Source organism: Triturus cristatus, chromosome 10, assembly GCF_964204655.1.
Source record: "Triturus cristatus chromosome 10, aTriCri1.1, whole genome shotgun sequence".
In the NCBI taxonomy this organism is placed as follows: Eukaryota; Metazoa; Chordata; class Amphibia; order Caudata; family Salamandridae; genus Triturus; species Triturus cristatus.
In genome coordinates this window covers 185,085,348-185,104,791 of record NC_140593.1, presented here as the reverse complement: position 1 = coordinate 185,104,791, position 19,444 = coordinate 185,085,348, and positions in this window count along the sequence as shown.

Sequence of the window (19,444 nt, the reverse complement as noted above, 5' to 3'; positions counted from 1 at the left end):
ACTTATGCTTGAGGCTTGAAGCTGGGTGTACATTCTCCCCCCAATCCATATTTCACTCGGGAGATGACTTGTTTTTTGAGGGTTTTATGTTTTCCATAGTGACATCAATTCAATTGTAACACTATTTAACCAGAGTCAGTTAGTACACATTCCATTTTGTGAGGTTTAGAATAGATATTCAATCTGTACATTGCAAGGTGACAGGTTGGGTGTCATTGGTGGGATTCTAAAATGTAAAAATGACATCAGTCAATAATTTGAGGAATTGTGTCATATCGATGTCAAACAGTACAGTCGTCAAGGCAAATACATGCAATAGAACTCCAGCCAAGAGACACATTTTAGAAGTGAAACTGTAAATTAAATTTTTGTGGTCTGTAACTGTCAAAACTAGTGTTCTTTCATTGATAAAATCTCTAATTAGTTTAAGAAAGTGGGTTATTAGTTGCTAAGGATGTATATACTTCACAAGCAATAGGCCCACAATGTTCATCTACTAGAAACCAAGTACCCCATTGTAGCACTTGACTCTCTCAGGGTAGCGAGCCAGAAAAAAACCATGCCTACTATGGGAAGGTGGTGTGGACTATTACCCCAGTCCACAGGCAAAGGATAGACAACACCCAATAAATGATTATTACTTGTAAAAAGGAAAAGTATGATTTTACAAACACACACAGAGCTGAGTACTATGCACTAATTTACATGTATACAGATGATGGTGAGTGGAAATATACATGGTCACATCATCCTAATAGTTCACACCTGTGGCAAGCACCAAACCCTATAACTAGAATACCCCCACCTATGCTGGACAAAATATAATGGCATGTATATGTAGATAGGATCACATTTAATAGACAATCATTAAACCATGTATTGATTCCTTGTTAACCTTGTGATTGTCAATAACTCATTTCAATGACCTTCATTAAGACATGTATTGATTCACTGTTAATTTGACATTGTCAAAAAAGTCTTCAACAACCTGCTAGTAAAACATTTTACTGACTTTAACTTATACATAGAATAACATAAGTATTTGTAAAGCTCATCTTCACCCAGAAGGGTATCGTGGTGCTGAATAACAGATGTCTATTGTTACCCAAATCAACGGTTTTTATTTTATCAACCTCAGATGAATGAAAGTCTGAGTGGACCCACCAGGATTTGAACCTGTGTCCATGAGGTCGAACACAGGCCCCTGCAGTGGACACATTAGTCCACTGAGCCACCATCCCACATTACAATGACTCACCATTACTATTGATATTATCAATAAAGCATTTTAATTTTAGTAAATTGGGTTCACACAAGTTTTACTTTTAAACTCGCTACAATTACACCCTTAGAACCCTCCAACAAAGGTATCTAAAGTCTAAAGTCTACTGAGAAAAAACAAGCTCATACAGTGCTTGAAAAATGATAAAACCTGTCCAGGGTTCATCAATTTGGTCCCTGGGAAATGTAGGGTGACCTTTGTGACTTGTCTGAAGTTTCTGAGGGTGACTGCAGGACTTCTGGCATCCCTGGAATTGTGCCACAATATGCTGATGGTGCTCCTACATTTCAGGGGTGCATCATGAATGTTTGGGTCTGGCCAGCACTCATGGGATTAAGCTTCTCCTTTTATTTTCTCAGCCCCTGTAGCGCTAATTTTTAAGATTCTTATGCTGTTTTGCTCCTAGTGGCACATTTTTTATCTTGAAGGGAACAACCAAGGTATTATCCAAGGTAAGTATACTTAAGTAAAGTTATAATCAATATTCTGCAAATTATATTTTTGCATATTAATATTATTTAACTCAATATTCTGATGCAATGTGTTCTAAATTTGCTATTATATAGTGACATCCTTGGCATTGTATTCCCCTAAATTGTGCCTTCTGACCTCGTGTGTGCTGAATTTGTTTTTGTTGGCATGAGAACTCTGCACTTTACACCTGCTAACCAGTGCTTAGTGCTTGTGCTCTCGCCGTAACATATGGTAAAATTGATTTACACCTGATTGGTACATTTGATTTACTTGTACAGACCTAGTATATGGTACTACATGTACCCAGGGCCTGTAAATCAAATCCTGCTAATGTGCAGCATCATCCATTGTGCTACCCACTACAGTAGCCCATTTAAATATGTCTGTAGTGGTTTTAAATTGCCATTTTGACCTGGCAAAATAAACCTTTTGTCAGTCCTTAACCTTCCTTTTAGCACTTATAAGTCACTCCTAGGGTAGGCCCTAAAGGCTCAAAGGACAGAGTGCATTGTATTTAAAAAGTGGGACATGTGTAAGTTTTACATTTCCTGGCGACAAAAAACTCCTCCAGTCAATTTTCACGGCTGTAAGACCGGTCTCTCCAATAGATTAACACTGGGTTACCTTATTACATTTAATACGTGTTTTCCTTCAGATTGGGAGCAGATAGAGATATGCTATTTACACTTAAATGTATTGTAATTTAAAACCCTTTTTAGTAGTGAAGTCAGGGTTTAAGCTGTAATTCTAAAAAGGGCACTTTTAGAAAGCTAACATTTTCTTGTCCTAACCAACTGTGCCTTTCTGACAGTGTCCTGTGTCACATGACTTGAATTGCTCTGCTGTTGGGATGTGTGTATTACACACAGACAGTGAGACAAAGAGGGTTTATGTGTGGACAGGATGGGCCATCCTGAGAGGATGGCTGGGGAGGGGTTGTACCATGCCCTACTTACACTTCAAAGGGCCTTGCATACTTCACACACACACAATTGAACCTGACACCAGGCCTGTCCTCCCTTTTGTCACCCCTGAAAGCTTAGAGGTTTGACCAGGGGAAGGGGAAGAACCTTCCTGAATTAGTTTTGCGGGTAGAACAGCAAGTACCCCCACACCAAGTAAGGCACCAGGTATAAATATTGAACCACCAGAGGCACTCATTAATACGCTCCTGGACCTGTGGAAGATTCTGAAGCAGGACTGTCCTGCTGCCAAAAGGAATGTTTTGCTGTCTGATGAAGGTTTGGACCTGCTTGCCTTGCTCAATGCCTGCTCAGAGTGACTCAGAGGGTCAGTTTGTTGATATTCTATGTGAGCTACAGGGATACAATAAGCGTCCAGAAGCCTTCCTGACCAGCACCAACTGGACCTGCCTGGACCTGCCTGAGCCCTGCTGCTAGCCTCTGCTGGAGTGAGTCCTGATCCCCAAGAGGTGTCCGTGGCCTTGAACCATTGGCGGGCATCAGAGAGCACTCCTACCTGCCTAGCTGAATGTTCCTTCAGATCTGGCGCAAAGCGACACAGTCCCCCAGAAAGCCACTCATTTCCGAACTGAAGGCTTCATTGGAACCAACACCAAGTAATGTGTGGCCTGTAAAGCTTCACCACACAGTTGAAAGCTTCTGTGGAACCAACACAGAGCAATGCAAACTCTTGCAAAGCACTGCTGTGCAGAGCATTCACCAAGGACATAAGGTACATCTCCTAGAGGACCAAACTTGGTCCTGTTGTGGAAATGTGGATTTTCCTGATCAGTTATGTCCCCTATCTTGGACCCCAACGGTTCTATATGCATGTTACAAGTACATGTATGTTCCCTCCAGTTCCAGTTTCTAAGACGCAAACATATGTGTGTCTACCGTCAACATGTTCTCTGTCAGATCCGCCATCAATGGGCTGGATATTCGATTCCTAAGCATGAAAGGCCACCGACTTTATATGGCTAAGTTACTCCATTTTTACAGTTCAGGCAAGTAGGCCCGATTCTGTCCTCAAGCCTTTCCCTGCTCTCTGCCTCTGACAGCTTCAGCTTGAGCTCGCATCCGTATCCATGAACTTTGTCCTACTCCCTGTGCAGCTAACGGTGCCTGCCTCGGCCAGTTTTCGCCTGCCTGCCAAGAAGCTGTATTTCACCTTCGAATTATCTATTTTGCTCTTCAGCCGATGCATTCCTGTCTAGTGATTTAGGTAAACATTTCCTCTAGCTCACAAGCAAGGGACTCAGCCTTTCCGTCCTCCTGCAAATGATTCATAGCCCTGCTGCCATGGAAGGTTTTCTGCCTCTCGCATCTCACATAGACACTTAGGCGTTTGTGCACGCACACAGTCAGTATAGACTAGATTTTGTCCGAGAGTCCTTCCTTGTGGATAACATAGTTCTTTAAACATAGGATGTTAGATATGATTTGGGATTAGGTTGACTTGACCCCTCAGACTTTTCGTCTCCATATGTAGAGTTAATGTCAAGTCCCCTTCACCCCCTAGTTGCACGTCAATTACACGTCATGCTGCCGCGCGCGCATCTATGCCAAGTATTATCTTATAGATCCACCTATGTCTGATAAATCCTAACCAATCATGTTTCTTTTATTCCTTATTACGCCTAGTTTCGATTACGTACCTGTCATGTCACTTTTCTTATCAAATGTTACGCCTTCTACATTCGTTTCATTGTAATGTGCTTATTATAAAAATGCATGTCTGTCAATAAAGTATTGTACTTCACTTCCTGAACCTTCTTGGTGACGGAACCTGAAGGCCGCGACTCGAGTCGGCCATTTTGAATGGAATAAAGCCCATTTAGAAAACCTCTTATACCACGGATTCTGCCTCTTGTTATTCTGAGCTATTTTTACTTTATCTTAAGATTCCGTATGAAATTCAGTCCGGTAAAGAAGATTTTTATTTACCACATAATGGCGCCCGAATAGGGACACTTTCTCATCTCACGCGCCGGCGGTGCGTTGCAGGCCCGGTCTCCTGCCACAGCTGGACGGACCATAAACGCGTACCAGCAGGATTTCCTGTAAGCTCCCTCCGGTCAAGCGGGGGCGACTGAGGCTGCGATCAACCCAGACGAGGCGGTGAGAAGTGCGAAGTATCCCGACCAGAGCCTAGCTGAGAGAGCAAGATCCGAGGTATAGAGAGGCCCACCAGGTTTTTCGAAATCCCGATGTCCAGAGGGTCCGCTGTCCGCAGTCATCGAGTCCTGTCCATTCTCTGAGGCCTTCCGTTTCAAGGAGCTACTCGGTGAGTACCATCGCCGGGGAGGCGTGTTGACGCGCACATAGGTTGTGCCGGTCAAGACGGATTTGGGTACACAAATCCGGTCTGCACTGTTTAGCAGTGTATATGTACTGTTTAGCAGTATATCAAGTATTCCGAAGTATTCAGTTATTGTCAAGAATTCAGCGTGGTGATTAGTTAGGCAGACTGTCATCATTGTCGGTCGTTGTTAAAATGTTTAATGTTTAATGTTTAAAGTGTTCAAATATTGTGGTATGAATGATTGTTCATTGTTCACTGTTCATTATTGTGTTTTTTTCGTATTAAGTAAGTTCAAGAGTAAGTATCAGATCAGTTGTCAATATGCCGCTCTTCTCGAAGTTAAGACAGATTACTACCAGAAAAGGGGTGCTTGAAGAAGCAGTTCCTATTCCTCCTAGGGACACTCCAGGGCATTTTATGTACCATAAGCATGGCTTAGATGCCATATTGTTTCTTGATCTATGGGTAGATTATACCAAGGGATTACCGGAAAGTCAAAGGTGGCCCGCAGCGGGAACCTGGGATGCAGAGTGCATCATGAAAGTGGAGGAAGAGTTATGGAAAAGAAAGGTCAGACAGTCACAGAAAGACGCTGTTGAGTTATGGCGTAAAGAATCTCATAGACGAACAGAAAAAGCACGTAGACAAGAAGAGAGGAGTAAAGAAAGTTCAAATAAAGCTCAAGAAAATCTATTAATTGAGGAAGGTATCCGAGTGAAATCAGAACAAATAAATAGACAAAGAAATGCTCTTATGAATGGTATGTATCCCGTCGTAGCCGAAGGACTACCTAAGGCTGCTCCAGAGATACCAAAAGACTTGCCACCCCCATTATTTCCAATTAAGGTACATCCAAAAGGGCATCCCAGAACCGCAGAAGATGTTTTTCTTTCCTCATATCTAGACGACGCAGCTCCCGAGTATGCTAACGCCACACCACATAGACCGTCTGGCGGAGGGGTTCAACGTCAGGATCAGGTATCTGTTCCCGTGCAACAGCAAGTCCCGACACAAGCTTCGGCAAGCACATCTGTTTCCGCATCTGTCTCCGCAGTCGACTCTACAGAGGTATCGACACCCATAGTTGCTGTGTCACGTTCAACGAACCCATTCACACCCGACGCCCCAGATGGGGCCACGGGAGGTGCTAGCAGTACCTTTACACCACCTAGAATAAATAAACTTGTCTTTCAAGAGTCAGCACATTCACGTACACCAAAATTCGTAAGTGAACGTACGCTTAAGGAACTCCTTGTTAATTGTAGATATGACCCGGTGGTTGGTAAAGAGGACGAAATGGTCCTGGCATCATTACGTATCAGGCGAGCCGCAGAGTATTTAGCAAGGTTACCAGAAATGACTACGCATCTAGATAACATATATCATTTTGTTCAAACAGGACGAGATCCAGGATGTATTAACAAAGCTATGGAATTCCAGAAAGTAGAAATACAGGGGGAACTGTTACGTTTCCTCATAAACTGTGTAATCAGAAATCAAGATCGTCCGGGGGTAGACCCGAATGCAATGCTTATTCTTACAAGATGGAGTCAGAATATATCAGAAGGAAGACACGATAAACAAAATTGTATAATAGCCATGTGCCGAAAAATCCGTAAAGAAATAGAACGTATTCATGAAGAAAGATTGGGAACAGACGAGTTTGAGCAAGATGAAGTGTCCGAATCAGGGAATTCCGCAAGACAGTCAGAGACCATCGCCTATGTAGGCAGAGGAAGATCCTGTGAAAATACTAGATGTTTTTCTGATCCAATACACTCTGTATGCCCAAATAATAGCAGAACGTATCTGACGCCTGTAATAAATCTGAAGTCTCCTGAACATTCGTTTCAAGCCGCAGATAAAATACTACGAGAACGAAGGGGTTACCACCTCCTCGATTCCATGGATGATCAAGAATTAGCCAGATCAGCCGTTCACTGGATTGACAGTCCTGAAAAATACGGTGATGAGACCGTAGCACACACATTTTTTAATCTCAGTACAGATGAACAACGTTTAGCTGGAATCTATATGATTCAGCAACTCCTTATATTATATAAAAGCCAACATGCTGACCCTGGTCCTTTACCTGATATATTAACGGAACTACTCACGAACAGATGGAGAGGTTCTAGTAACAAGCTAATTAAAGAGATATTAGTGTCACGTAAGCAGTATGTCCTTTTTGTAAGTCCGGATTCTCTCTCGCTGCCCCGCAGAGAAAGAGCGCCGTACTATATGGATAGACAAAATCCTTTACGAGAAGTGCACCCAATAAAGGGCGAAGACAATGAGTTTCACCGTGTATTTGTTTACACACCCATATCAAAAATGGAATTATTAGAAATGAAGAAAGTAGTACCTAGTCATGACAAAGACCCAGCGGGTTTCCACCGAGAAATTAAAGACATGTTACTAATGGGAGAGTACACCTTTCCTGATATTATGACGATATTAAAGGTGCTTTTGCCTGCTGGCATTTATGAAAAACTGAAAGAAAAAGAGTGGGAAGTGGGAGACCAAAAGATAGACTGGACAGCATTAGCAGAGGAAGAAAGGGGCCGAACTGCAGGTTCAGGGCTCGGGGATAAAGTTAAACTGTTACCAGGTTTACTAGTACAGGTACTGCCACGTTTATTAACTACAAAAAAGGAAGATTGGGGTGCAATCACAGCCTGCAAACAAAAGCAAGATGAAGACACAAGCGATTATTATGCTCGATTTGAAAAATGTTTTGGTATAAATAGTGGTATAAAAGCAAGTAGTGATTCATATCCACATTTATTTGTGACAAAATTAGTGGAAAATGCATTGCCTCCAGTAAAGAATAGAATATTGAAATTCGAGAGTACCTGGCAAAGTAACACTCCGTCGCAAATGCTACAAATGTTACAGTATCATCACAATAGAATTAGGGATGAACAAGAACACGAGCATAGACGCATGAAGGATACAAAAATGAAAATGCTAGTTTCTCAGACAGTACCAGCAGATGGTCACAAAAAGGGTGTGACACACTCTGGTGATTCTGCAGTTCCTGTAAAGGGAACCTGCAATTACTGTAAACAACTGGGCCATTATGTACACGATTGTCCAGTCCTGAAACGTAATATAGCTACAGGTATTGCAAAGGAGAGACCACGATTAGTTAGACAAGATCAGAATGAACAAGGAGCTATGCAGCATGGACAGTCCATGCCAGTTCAGCAACAGTCCATGCCAGCCTCACAGCAACCCATACAGTTTGTGCCAGCTGCACCACCGTTGCCTGCTACTGCCACACAAACCACAACACGACAAATGTATCAGACTGCACAGTATGAATACCCTGAGTATCAGCGTTACGCATGAACCAGCCTAGAGAGGGAAGTTGACTTACCGCTTATCGAGATTCCTGTAGATCAAGAAGGACCTTATGTACATAGTGAATTATTAGGTCAAGATAGAAAATTCTTACTCGATACAGGGGCAAGTCGAACAACCATAAAACGTAGTGAAGTTCCAGGGGCACCCCTCTCAGGCTCTCAAAATGTTTCCCTTGGTTTTTCAGGAAAACCTATTGTTAATGAAGTATCACAGCCTCTACCACTTACGATAGGACCTTTGACACGAACTACAGATTTATTGCTTACTAAATCATGCCCAGAAAATCTGTTAGGAATTAAAACTCTGAAAGCACTAGGAGCCATAATATGTTGTTCTCCGGAAGGAGTAAGGTTGTTTTTACGTGATTTTAAAGGTCACTATGTGTCTAGAGACATGGATCCCCGACTACAGACTTTACCAGTACATCTATGGGCACAAGGCCCTACGGATGTTGGCTGCATGAACATTACACCCTATCGAGTCACATTGAAAGCAGGAGTGGTACTACCACGAATGCGACAATACAAGTTACCGCATGATGCTGTAGTGGCTTTGCTGAAAATCATTGATGAGCTGATTGCCCAGGGAGTAGTTGTAGAAACAGACTCAAATATATGTAATTCACCGATAATTCCGATTCTTAAACGAACTGATCCTACTGCCCCACCAGTGTACCGATTGGTTATTGATTTGCGTGAACTAAACAAGTGCATTGTACCACAATTTCCTGTGGTCCCTGATATATCATCATTATTGACAGCAATTGATTCCGAAGCAACATTCTTTACTGTAATTGACCTCAAGAATGCCTTTTTCAGCGTCCCAATAGATCCGGAAAGCCAATACTTGTTCGGATTCAGTTTAAATGGGCGCAGCTTTAAATTCTCACGCGCTCCCCAAGGATTCACAGAAAGCCCCAGCATCTACAGCCAAGCACTGAAACGAGAACTTGACAGTATCCACATGCCAGTCAATACTGCACTGCTTCAATATGTTGATGATCTGCTGATCACCGCGAGAAGCGAGCCAGAATGTGAAAAAGCTTCTCTGACAGTTTTACATTTCCTAGCCGACAAGGGGCACAAGGTGTCCCCTTCTAAGCTGCAATTCTGTGTCCAGCGAGTTATTTATCTTGGTCACTCGCTGTCCAAGGAGGGAAGGCAGCTTACACCAGATCGCATCCAGTTAATTGCTAACATGTCAATACCCCAGACACAAAAGGAGGTGCGAGCTTTCATAGGCCTCACTTCATATTGTAGGCAGTGGATCCCTCAGTACGCATTTCTAGCAAAACCACTCATTCAGTTAACCACACAGGAGGCAGCCACATCGACTGTTCTCCCTTGGACTCAGGAACATACACAAGCTTTTGAAAGCTTAAAGAAAGCTTTATGTCAAGCACCTGTTTTAGCAACACCATGTTATAGCAAACATTTTACACTCTTTGTTACAGAACGCGAAGGTACTGCCTTGTCAGTACTCACTCAGGACCAAGCAGGATCACGCAAGCCATGTGCTTATTTTTCCAGTACATTAGATCCCGTAGCTCAGGCTTTGCCTGCATGCCTGAAATCAGTGGCAGCGACAGCTTTAGCAATCAGACAAAGCGATGCCATAGTATTAGGACACCCATTGACAGTACAAGTACCACATGCAGTAGAGGTTCTTGTGAACCGAACACAAACACAACACTTGACCATAGCAAGACTTACCGGTTATGAACTGACATTGTTTCAACCACACATAGAGATCCGACGGTGTAATACATTGAATCCTGCTACACTATTACCTGTAATTGGAACAGACCCACTAGCTCATGATTGTGTTGAAATCATTGAAATAAAGACGAAACCTAGACAAGACTTGACAGACGTTCCATTGTTAGATCCAGACCTGACGTTGTATGTAGACGGATCGTGCATGAGAACAAGTACAGGAGATTTAGTGGCCGCGTATGCAGTCACAACAGACACTGAAGTTATTGAGACAAATTGTATAGATACTTTGTCAGCCCAAGCAGCAGAACTTATTGCTCTAACACAAGCCTGTATTCAAGCCACAAATAAGAAAGTTAATATATACACTGACTCACGTTATGCATTCGGAGTTGTACACGACTTCGGCGTGCTGTGGCGAGAGAGAGGTTATTTAACCTCCCATGGTGCCCACATTCAGCACGGACCCCTCATTCATGCTTTGTTAGACACAATACATCTACCCACTGCTATATCGATTATGAAATGTAAAGCACACACGAAGGTTACTGATACCATTTCTCAAGGCAATGATTTAGCTGACAGAACAGCTAAACAGACTGCTCAGAATCACACATTAGACATGACAAAGCCAATAGTTCAGACACCAACACAGTGTATGACAATTAAGGATCCCGCACTTGACGTAATTGACATACAGACACATGCCACAGCAGAAGAAATAAAGAAGTGGACTGAACTAGGAGGGATCCAGACAGATCAAGGATGGATGACGAAGGAGAAATCTGTATGGTTTCTCCCTGATTCCATGGTTCAAGCCATTATAGCTACAGTTCACAGTCCAGCACATTTAGGAGAGAAGGCTATGCTAGACAGCATTCAGCACATTTGGTTCAACAAACATTTACGAGCAGCAGCTAAACAAAAAGTTCGTACCTGTATGATATGTTGTCAGTTTAATCCAGGAAAGAGTGTTCCCGTAGAGCAGGGTGGATTTCAGCCTCCTGACCATCCTTTTGAAGTCCTCCAGATGGATTATATTCAGATGGAACGTTGTCGAGGATTCAAATATGTTCTCGTAGTTGTCTGCGCTCTCTCCCGTTGGACAGAGGCGTATCCCGTATCAGATTACACTGCCCCGACTACTGCCAAGCAGCTAGTTCGAGAATTCTTCCCACGGTACGGTTTACCACGTGTTGTATATTCAGATAACGGCCAGCCTTTCTCATCCGAATTAATGAAACATGTCTCACTTTTGTTGGGATATCAGTGGAAATTCCACTGTGTCCGACACCCCGAGGCAGCAGGTCTCGTGGAACGACATAATCAACTTTTAAAAATCAGATTGTCTAAAATATGTCAGGAAAAAGGTGTGGACTGGATAGTAGCCTTACCAGTTGCACTATTTTACATGAGGATGGTAGCACACTCTCGAACAGGGCTATCCCCTTATGAGGTGATCTTTGGTAGACCACCGAATATGTGGGGGACGCCTATACCCCGTAAAATAACTGATGTTGACTGTAATATGCTGACAGATTACCTGGCTTCCTTGATGTCTGCACTACAATCTTGTCGTTCACAGGTAGTCGCAGCTTTTCCCGACAACACCGAGGTGAAACCTCATGACGTAATTCCCGGCGATTATGTTCTCGTCAGGAATTTTGATCGGAAAACCCAACTGGAGCCAAGGTGGAGGCTTCCTAAGTTGGTCCTGCTGACGACCAGAACAGCTGTGAAGATCGAAGGGAGAAAAGGCTGGGTGCATTCCAGCCATATCAAGAAATTTCATGGACTTCATCCTGACACAAACAGTACTCCCCGTGTGTCTTCCCCCATTGACTCAAAGCTAACCTTGGCTGAGGCCAGTAGCACCGAACTCTATAAGCAGAAACTCAGGTCCAGATCCAAACTGTCGGACGATTTGATTGTTTAAGTCCTCTCCAAGGTGAAGCGGTTGAATTTGTCCCGACATGTATCCCTTAGGTCTGAATCACGTAGAGTCCAAAATCATAATGAAACGACATGCTTATTGTAAATTACTGCGTAGCCACTGTATTGTGACTTTATTAATTTTGTTTTCCTTGAGTTTTTTAATAGTTACTGCAAGTATATTGTTGCATATGTATTATTCTGTTTCTAAACGTGCTTTCAATATAACTGGTGAACATTCTTTTAGTGACCTACCCCCACATGAGTTGTCCTATAGACTTGCGCTGCGCAATAACACCTTCATTAGTATGTTACATCATTCCCATCAGACTAGTAATGCCACCAATTGTTGGGTGTGTGGCCGACTCCCTCCCTATCAGAATACCAAAGGAGTTCTGCCTTTCTTTCCACATCCGTTCACACACAATGGCTCCTGTGGAGCATGGTTTAGTTTATTAAATTCCATAGACCCAGACACAGCAGTTTATCAACAACATTGGATATGGGGAAATCTGAATCTAGTTTTATTCAAAGTCTGTCACCCTAATAAGGAGGGTCACCCCAGTAGAACAGGAACTGATTTAGAAAATGAAGTGTATAAATTAGGTAATTTTACGCCTAATCTTATGATTTTGAATGTCAAATCCGAAGTTGAACTAATTCTGCCCACTATGTCAGTATTTCCAGTTAAGGGTGAATTATGTGTAAGAAAAGTTGGTTCCATACATATGGGCCATAGCCAATGCGTTACTACAGTAGAATATAGTGATCAAGGTAAATCTTCATTTAGAGCTTCTCGCCATTCTTACTTTATATGTGGTCAGACGGCATATATGCGTCTGCCTCTAGATTGGGATGGTACCTGTTACATTGCATTCCTTTTGCCACCTGTTTTCCTAGCTCCCCCTGATTATTATCGAAATGTTCATTTAGTACATAAAAGAGAGCGTAGAGATCTCCCAGTTGTCGATTATACTGAAACGGCATGGGACAAGTATGTAGATTTCAATAAAGGTATCTTTCCCTATATAGGTACAATATCAAATAGTAAGCTGATACGTAGACTAACCAAGACTCTTGAAGCTGTAGTAAACGAGACTATAGCCGCCCTAGGCAATCTGACAGAGGAACAATCAGTGATGAGAATTGTTGTTCTCCAGAATCGTCTTGTCCTTGACGTCATCCTGGCCGATAGGGGCGGAGCTTGCAGGATCATCGGATCCAGCTGCTGCATATTCATACCAGAAAATTCGCCATCTGTATATAAAGCTATAACACGCCTTCATAAGATTGTAAGCCAGATACACGAGAATCCAGGCACTTGGACGTGGTCCGGGTGGTTTTGGAGTGTGATATCAGCCTGGGGATGGAGAGTTCTATCCTTCCTAGGTATTGGCCTTCTTATGCTCTTCAGTTGTTGTTTATGCCTGCAATGTGGACCAGCGATTTGTGGTCTGTGTGCCACATCATGCATTCCATATCAAAGTTCTCGTTCAAAATGCCGGAAGAAGAAGGAAGAAGAAATGATGCTCCATGAGCAAATCGATGGAATGATGAAGATTGATATCTCTTGAAGGGCAAGTAGGGGACAAGGAGGGAATGTGGAAATGTGGATTTTCCTGATCAGTTATGTCCCCTATCTTGGACCCCAACGGTTCTATATGCATGTTACAAGTACATGTATGTTCCCTCCAGTTCCAGTTTCTAAGACGCAAACATATGTGTGTCTACCGTCAACATGTTCTCTGTCAGATCCGCCATCAATGGGCTGGATATTCGATTCCTAAGCATGAAAGGCCACCGACTTTATATGGCTAAGTTACTCCATTTTTACAGTTCAGGCAAGTAGGCCCGATTCTGTCCTCAAGCCTTTCCCTGCTCTCTGCCTCTGACAGCTTCAGCTTGAGCTCGCATCCGTATCCATGAACTTTGTCCTACTCCCTGTGCAGCTAACGGTGCCTGCCTCGGCCAGTTTTCGCCTGCCTGCCAAGAAGCTGTATTTCACCTTCGAATTATCTATTTTGCTCTTCAGCCGATGCATTCCTGTCTAGTGATTTAGGTAAACATTTCCTCTAGCTCACAAGCAAGGGACTCAGCCTTTCCGTCCTCCTGCAAATGATTCATAGCCCTGCTGCCATGGAAGGTTTTCTGCCTCTCGCATCTCACATAGACACTTAGGCGTTTGTGCACGCACACAGTCAGTATAGACTAGATTTTGTCCGAGAGTCCTTCCTTGTGGATAACATAGTTCTTTAAACATAGGATGTTAGATATGATTTGGGATTAGGTTGACTTGACCCCTCAGACTTTTCGTCTCCATATGTAGAGTTAATGTCAAGTCCCCTTCACCCCCTAGTTGCACGTCAATTACACGTCATGCTGCCGCGCGCGCATCTATGCCAAGTATTATCTTATAGATCCACCTATGTCTGATAAATCCTAACCAATCATGTTTCTTTTATTCCTTATTACGCCTAGTTTCGATTACGTACCTGTCATGTCACTTTTCTTATCAAATGTTACGCCTTCTACATTCGTTTCATTGTAATGTGCTTATTATAAAAATGCATGTCTGTCAATAAAGTATTGTACTTCACTTCCTGAACCTTCTTGGTGACGGAACCTGAAGGCCGCGACTCGAGTCGGCCATTTTGAATGGAATAAAGCCCATTTAGAAAACCTCTTATACCACGGATTCTGCCTCTTGTTATTCTGAGCTATTTTTACTTTATCTTAAGATTCCGTATGAAATTCAGTCCGGTAAAGAAGATTTTTATTTACCACACTGTGCCCGCCTGCTCTTAATCGCAGTAGGCCTAGACTTGTTACTTTGGCCAGTCTAGAGTGACAAAATACCCACAGTTTGTGCTTTGTGCTAAAACATTAAAATTCAATAGCTCTGGTTCTATTGATTGGATTTTTTTCTGTTCTGGTGTCATTCAGTTTATTAAACATTACTCTAGCTTTCTAGAATTGTTTGAGATTTTTCTTGTGTTGTGTTTTCACTTCGTTACTGGTTGTGTGCTTCATAAATACTATACATATTGTCTCTAAACTAAGCCTTTTGTGCCAAGCTACTAAAAGGTTAAGCAAAGGTTAATTAGGTGACTGTTTTGGTTCACCCTGACAAGGATTGTGGTTGTTTCCTAAGTGGGGCTTCCACTCCCTTCAAGCAATAATACATATACTAAGAGATGTAACTGAACAGATTAAATGTTAAAATCTGTATTGTGTCAATGTCTAATTTAGAGTCACTCGCCATGTCAAATTTCAGAGTTTGCTAATATATTAAAGGTATAGTAATTACTGGGTCTGCAGATATCATAATTTGCCAGTGTGATCACTTTCCCTTTCTCAGTACTCTTGGTGACAGGATTACTCCTATTATTACTTATAATGGTTCTATATATAAAGCATGCAGATTCACTTTGAAATAGGACATCACACCTTGACTGTAGTATTGTAGTTAATGAGCTATTAACTGCAACCAAAGGTATAGTTTTCTTAGGCAACTCTGGAGCTGTATTGTGACAGTTTTATGAATAGGGTGCGATCTAATGATATTTTAATAATTCCCATAAAATAGCCAACTAAGCTTAGTAGAAGACTTCCTCCTTGACTACCAGTATTATCACCAATAGAGTGCAGTCTGCTTGTGAAATATCAATTTAGGCTGTAGGCATAACTGATTGTGCTATTGTTGACTGGCCTTGGATAAAACAGTTCTGATCCTTTGACAAGAAACTAGGCTCTATATGTAGACAATCCATTAGCAATCAGTGTTACATTTTGAAATAGTTGAGGATATTATAATTTATATCAATGCTGTTCACATAGGAAGCCAGTCATCAGATACCATTACTTGATTGCCAGATGTTCCTTATGAAACATCATTCATTGACATGCATACTTGGAAACCTCCAACAAGATGTCTAAAAATGATCTTCCTGAAGTATTTATTTATTTAAGCAATTTATTGAGCGCGCAAATACCTGGAGGTGTCTCGGCGCTATAGGACTAGCTTAAACGGACAGAAAGGAGAGGAGGGATGTGTTTATTGAAATAGCCATGTTTTTATATTCTTCCGGAAAGATAACAATGTGGGGGAACTTTTGATGTGTAGCGGAAGTTTGTTCTAGAGTTTGGATGTAGCCACAATAAATCTTCTGTCACCCCACGTGACTTTCTTGGTTCTAGGAACCATTAGCAGCTAATCGAAGCTAGATCGCAAGGTCCTGTTAGGTCTGTAAAGGCAAAAGCTTTTCTTAAGGAATTCGGGACCTGAGTTGTGAATTGCTTTATAGGCTATACACAATGCCTTAAATTTAGTCCTGCTTTTGATGGGTAGCCAATGAAGCTGTCGTAAGACTCCTGAGATGGGTTTAAATTTGGGAGTGCCTGAGAGGATCCTAGCTGCGGCATTCTCTACCATTTGCAATTTTTGCAGGACTCTTTCTTGTGCATTGATAAGTAGACCATTACAGTAGTCTATTTTAGTCATGACAAGGGTACTAATGAGAGTTTTACCTGCGCTAGGAGGAAGAAAGGGTAGGAGCTTCTTTATCATTTTGATAGTGTAGAATGAGGAAGAGGTGACATAATTGGCGTGTGACATGAATGATAACTTATCATCAAATAAGATTCCAAGGTTTCTAACCTTAGTGACCGGAACCGGGGGGGGCCTAGTTCTTCTGGCCACCAGGAGGTAGACCAACTGGGGTGTAGCTTTCCAAAAATCATCACCTCCGTTTTGTCGGAGTTTAATTTCAGACAGTTATTTGTCATCCATGTGCTGATAGTGGACATTCCTTTTTTTAAATTATTTGCGACTGAATTTCCATTCTTGTGTATTTCTATTACAATCTGGGTGTCATCAGCGTAGGACGTGAGTCGCAAGTCGTAAGCTTTTATGATTTTGGCAAGGTCTGCAACATAAAGATTGAACAATGTGGGGCTTAATGAGGAACCTTGAGGGACACCACATGGTTGGGAAAAGGGAGGGGAGAGAAAACTACCCAACTTTACCTGTTGTGATCAATTGGCCAGAAAGGAAGCTAGTAGGGCCTTGGCTCTGTCTTTGATCCCTATGGCTGAGATACGGTTGATTAGGATAGAGTGGTCCACCGTATCAAATGCTGCTGAGAGATCCAGCAGCAGTAAGACTGCGGTGCCACCCTTGTCCATGGTTGTTCGTATTTCATCGACTGTTTTAATGAGAGCTGTCTCTGTCCCATGCCCTTTTCTGAATCCAAATTGGGTGTCATCTAAACAATATTGTTTTCGATGTAGTCGGCCAACTGGGTGTTCATCACTTTTTCTATGATTTTAGCGGGAAGAGGGAGACTTGCTATGGGTCTGTAATTGCAACAGTCTGAAGGGTTAAGGTTGTGTTTTTTGAGAAGAGGTATGATTACTGTTTCTTTCCAGATGGAGGGATATATTCCTGTTTCGAACATAGAGTTGCAGATTTTGGCCAATTCTGGAGCTATAATTTCTGGAATGATTTTTATTATGTTAGGTGGGCAAGGGTCATTGGGGGATTAATATTTGTGCTTAGGTAAAGAACGAACATTGATGAGTGCGGCTGTGACAGTGTGATTTTTTATTGGAATAGTAGAGAGACCTATAAAAGTGGAGGGCGGTTTACTGGAGCTGGGTGTGCAGTTATTGCATGGCGTTAAAACATGAGGCGGTATAGTAGCACAGCAAGGACATGCTTGTGACTCCTTAGAAATGGTCCTGATATTTAGTAGCTGTCTCCTAGTGTAGATTTGAGAGGTAGGTAGCCGAGCTGGCTTACGTGGGTCAGGGAGGGGGGCCCTTGGCACGGTCCAGGCGCCGACGGGCAAACAGGGATTGCTACCTCACACAGACAATGTACTGCATACCATGACATTTTCTTGCTAAGAATCACATCAAATGTTTCCCAGGATAATTTTAGCCATCATACCGTACTGCATTTTGTAAAAAAAAGGCACTTAAGGACGAAATGGACACACCCAATGGCAATTCTAGAAGGACAGGTGGAGTATTTTGATATCTTTCAATTTTCTGGTCAAAATATGGAGAGAGAGAGAGTGTGTGTGTGTGTGCCTGTGTGTGTGTGTGTGCATGTGTGTGTGTGTGTGTCTGTCTGTGTTCATGCGCATGTGTGCATGTGTGTCTGTGTGTGTATGAAAGAAGGTTCTTAACCCACAAGGACAGGGCCTGTTGCAGAATTGCAGGCAACCTGCTCAAATCCAAATATTGAATCCAAAATCCAACAAATGATGATACGAGCAGGCAGCTTCATGGTTACAAATATTGATTTATTTATTCGATTAATTCATGCCCGTTCCAATTGGTCTACATCTCATGATTATGCTTCAAACAGTGAACATCATAAATAAACAAAAGTGAAAACTATTGCAAAGTCTGTAATGCAACCTAAACAAAAACAAAGATAAGGAACGGTTTTAAAATAACAAGCAGCATACATTAACTATCAATAGTATATCAACCATTGAACTCTGTTTCAAAACATTATCTCATTAAAACAGAAATATCATAAGAAACACTGATTTCAAGAAGAAATGTAGGGATGGTTTTGCTAGAAATCATGGCTGTAGTTTGCCCCCTGTGCTCTCGTGCACCGATACCAGGGGGCCTAGATGTAGGACTTTCCAGTGTTCTAATAAGTTTCTGAACCTTCCACTGTATGTCTATATCTAATTTCCTGGCTCTTGGACACTATTCTCAAATTACCATCCTGCTCCAATGCATTCCAGGTTTTGTAGAAGCCAGTCTGCTCATGCTAAAAACTCAGTTACTGATAATTCCCTGCTCACTGCGTCTCCTCCACCCCTGTAGGCCAAGGATGTGTGAATAAAATTCAGTGCACCTTTGGCTGGTAGCTGCTAGCATGCTTATATCTGTTGAATGGGACCCCTTTTAAGCCCTAGAGCCCTTCAGTTCAGCATTGGTCATTGTAGCAGTGTTGCTGTTTGGCTGACCCTTATTCCTGAGCTTTTGCTATCCTTGTTTCGAGAGTTCCTGAGCTATAGCTATTTCTTGCTTCCTGTTTCTGAGCTGTGACTATTTCCTTTGTGCCTGAAATAGCAGTGTCTGCAGTGCTCCCTTCATTCCTGAGCTCTAGCTATTCCTTGTTCCTTAAACTAGCACTGTCTCCAGTGCTACTGTTAGTCCTTGATTCCTGAGCCAGCACTAATCAAGCACACCCTTGAAGTCTCTCTCCTTCTGTATTTACCTCTTCCCGGTGCCTGCTTTTATTCCCATTTACCTTTGTTACAGTTTCTAGTTTGCTGTCTTGCAGTTCCTGCTTTCTTAGCTTCCAATTTCCTTGTGGGCTTTAGTTTCTTACATTCTGCCAAGAGTGTCCTTCTTTCCTGTTAAGCACTCCTCATTG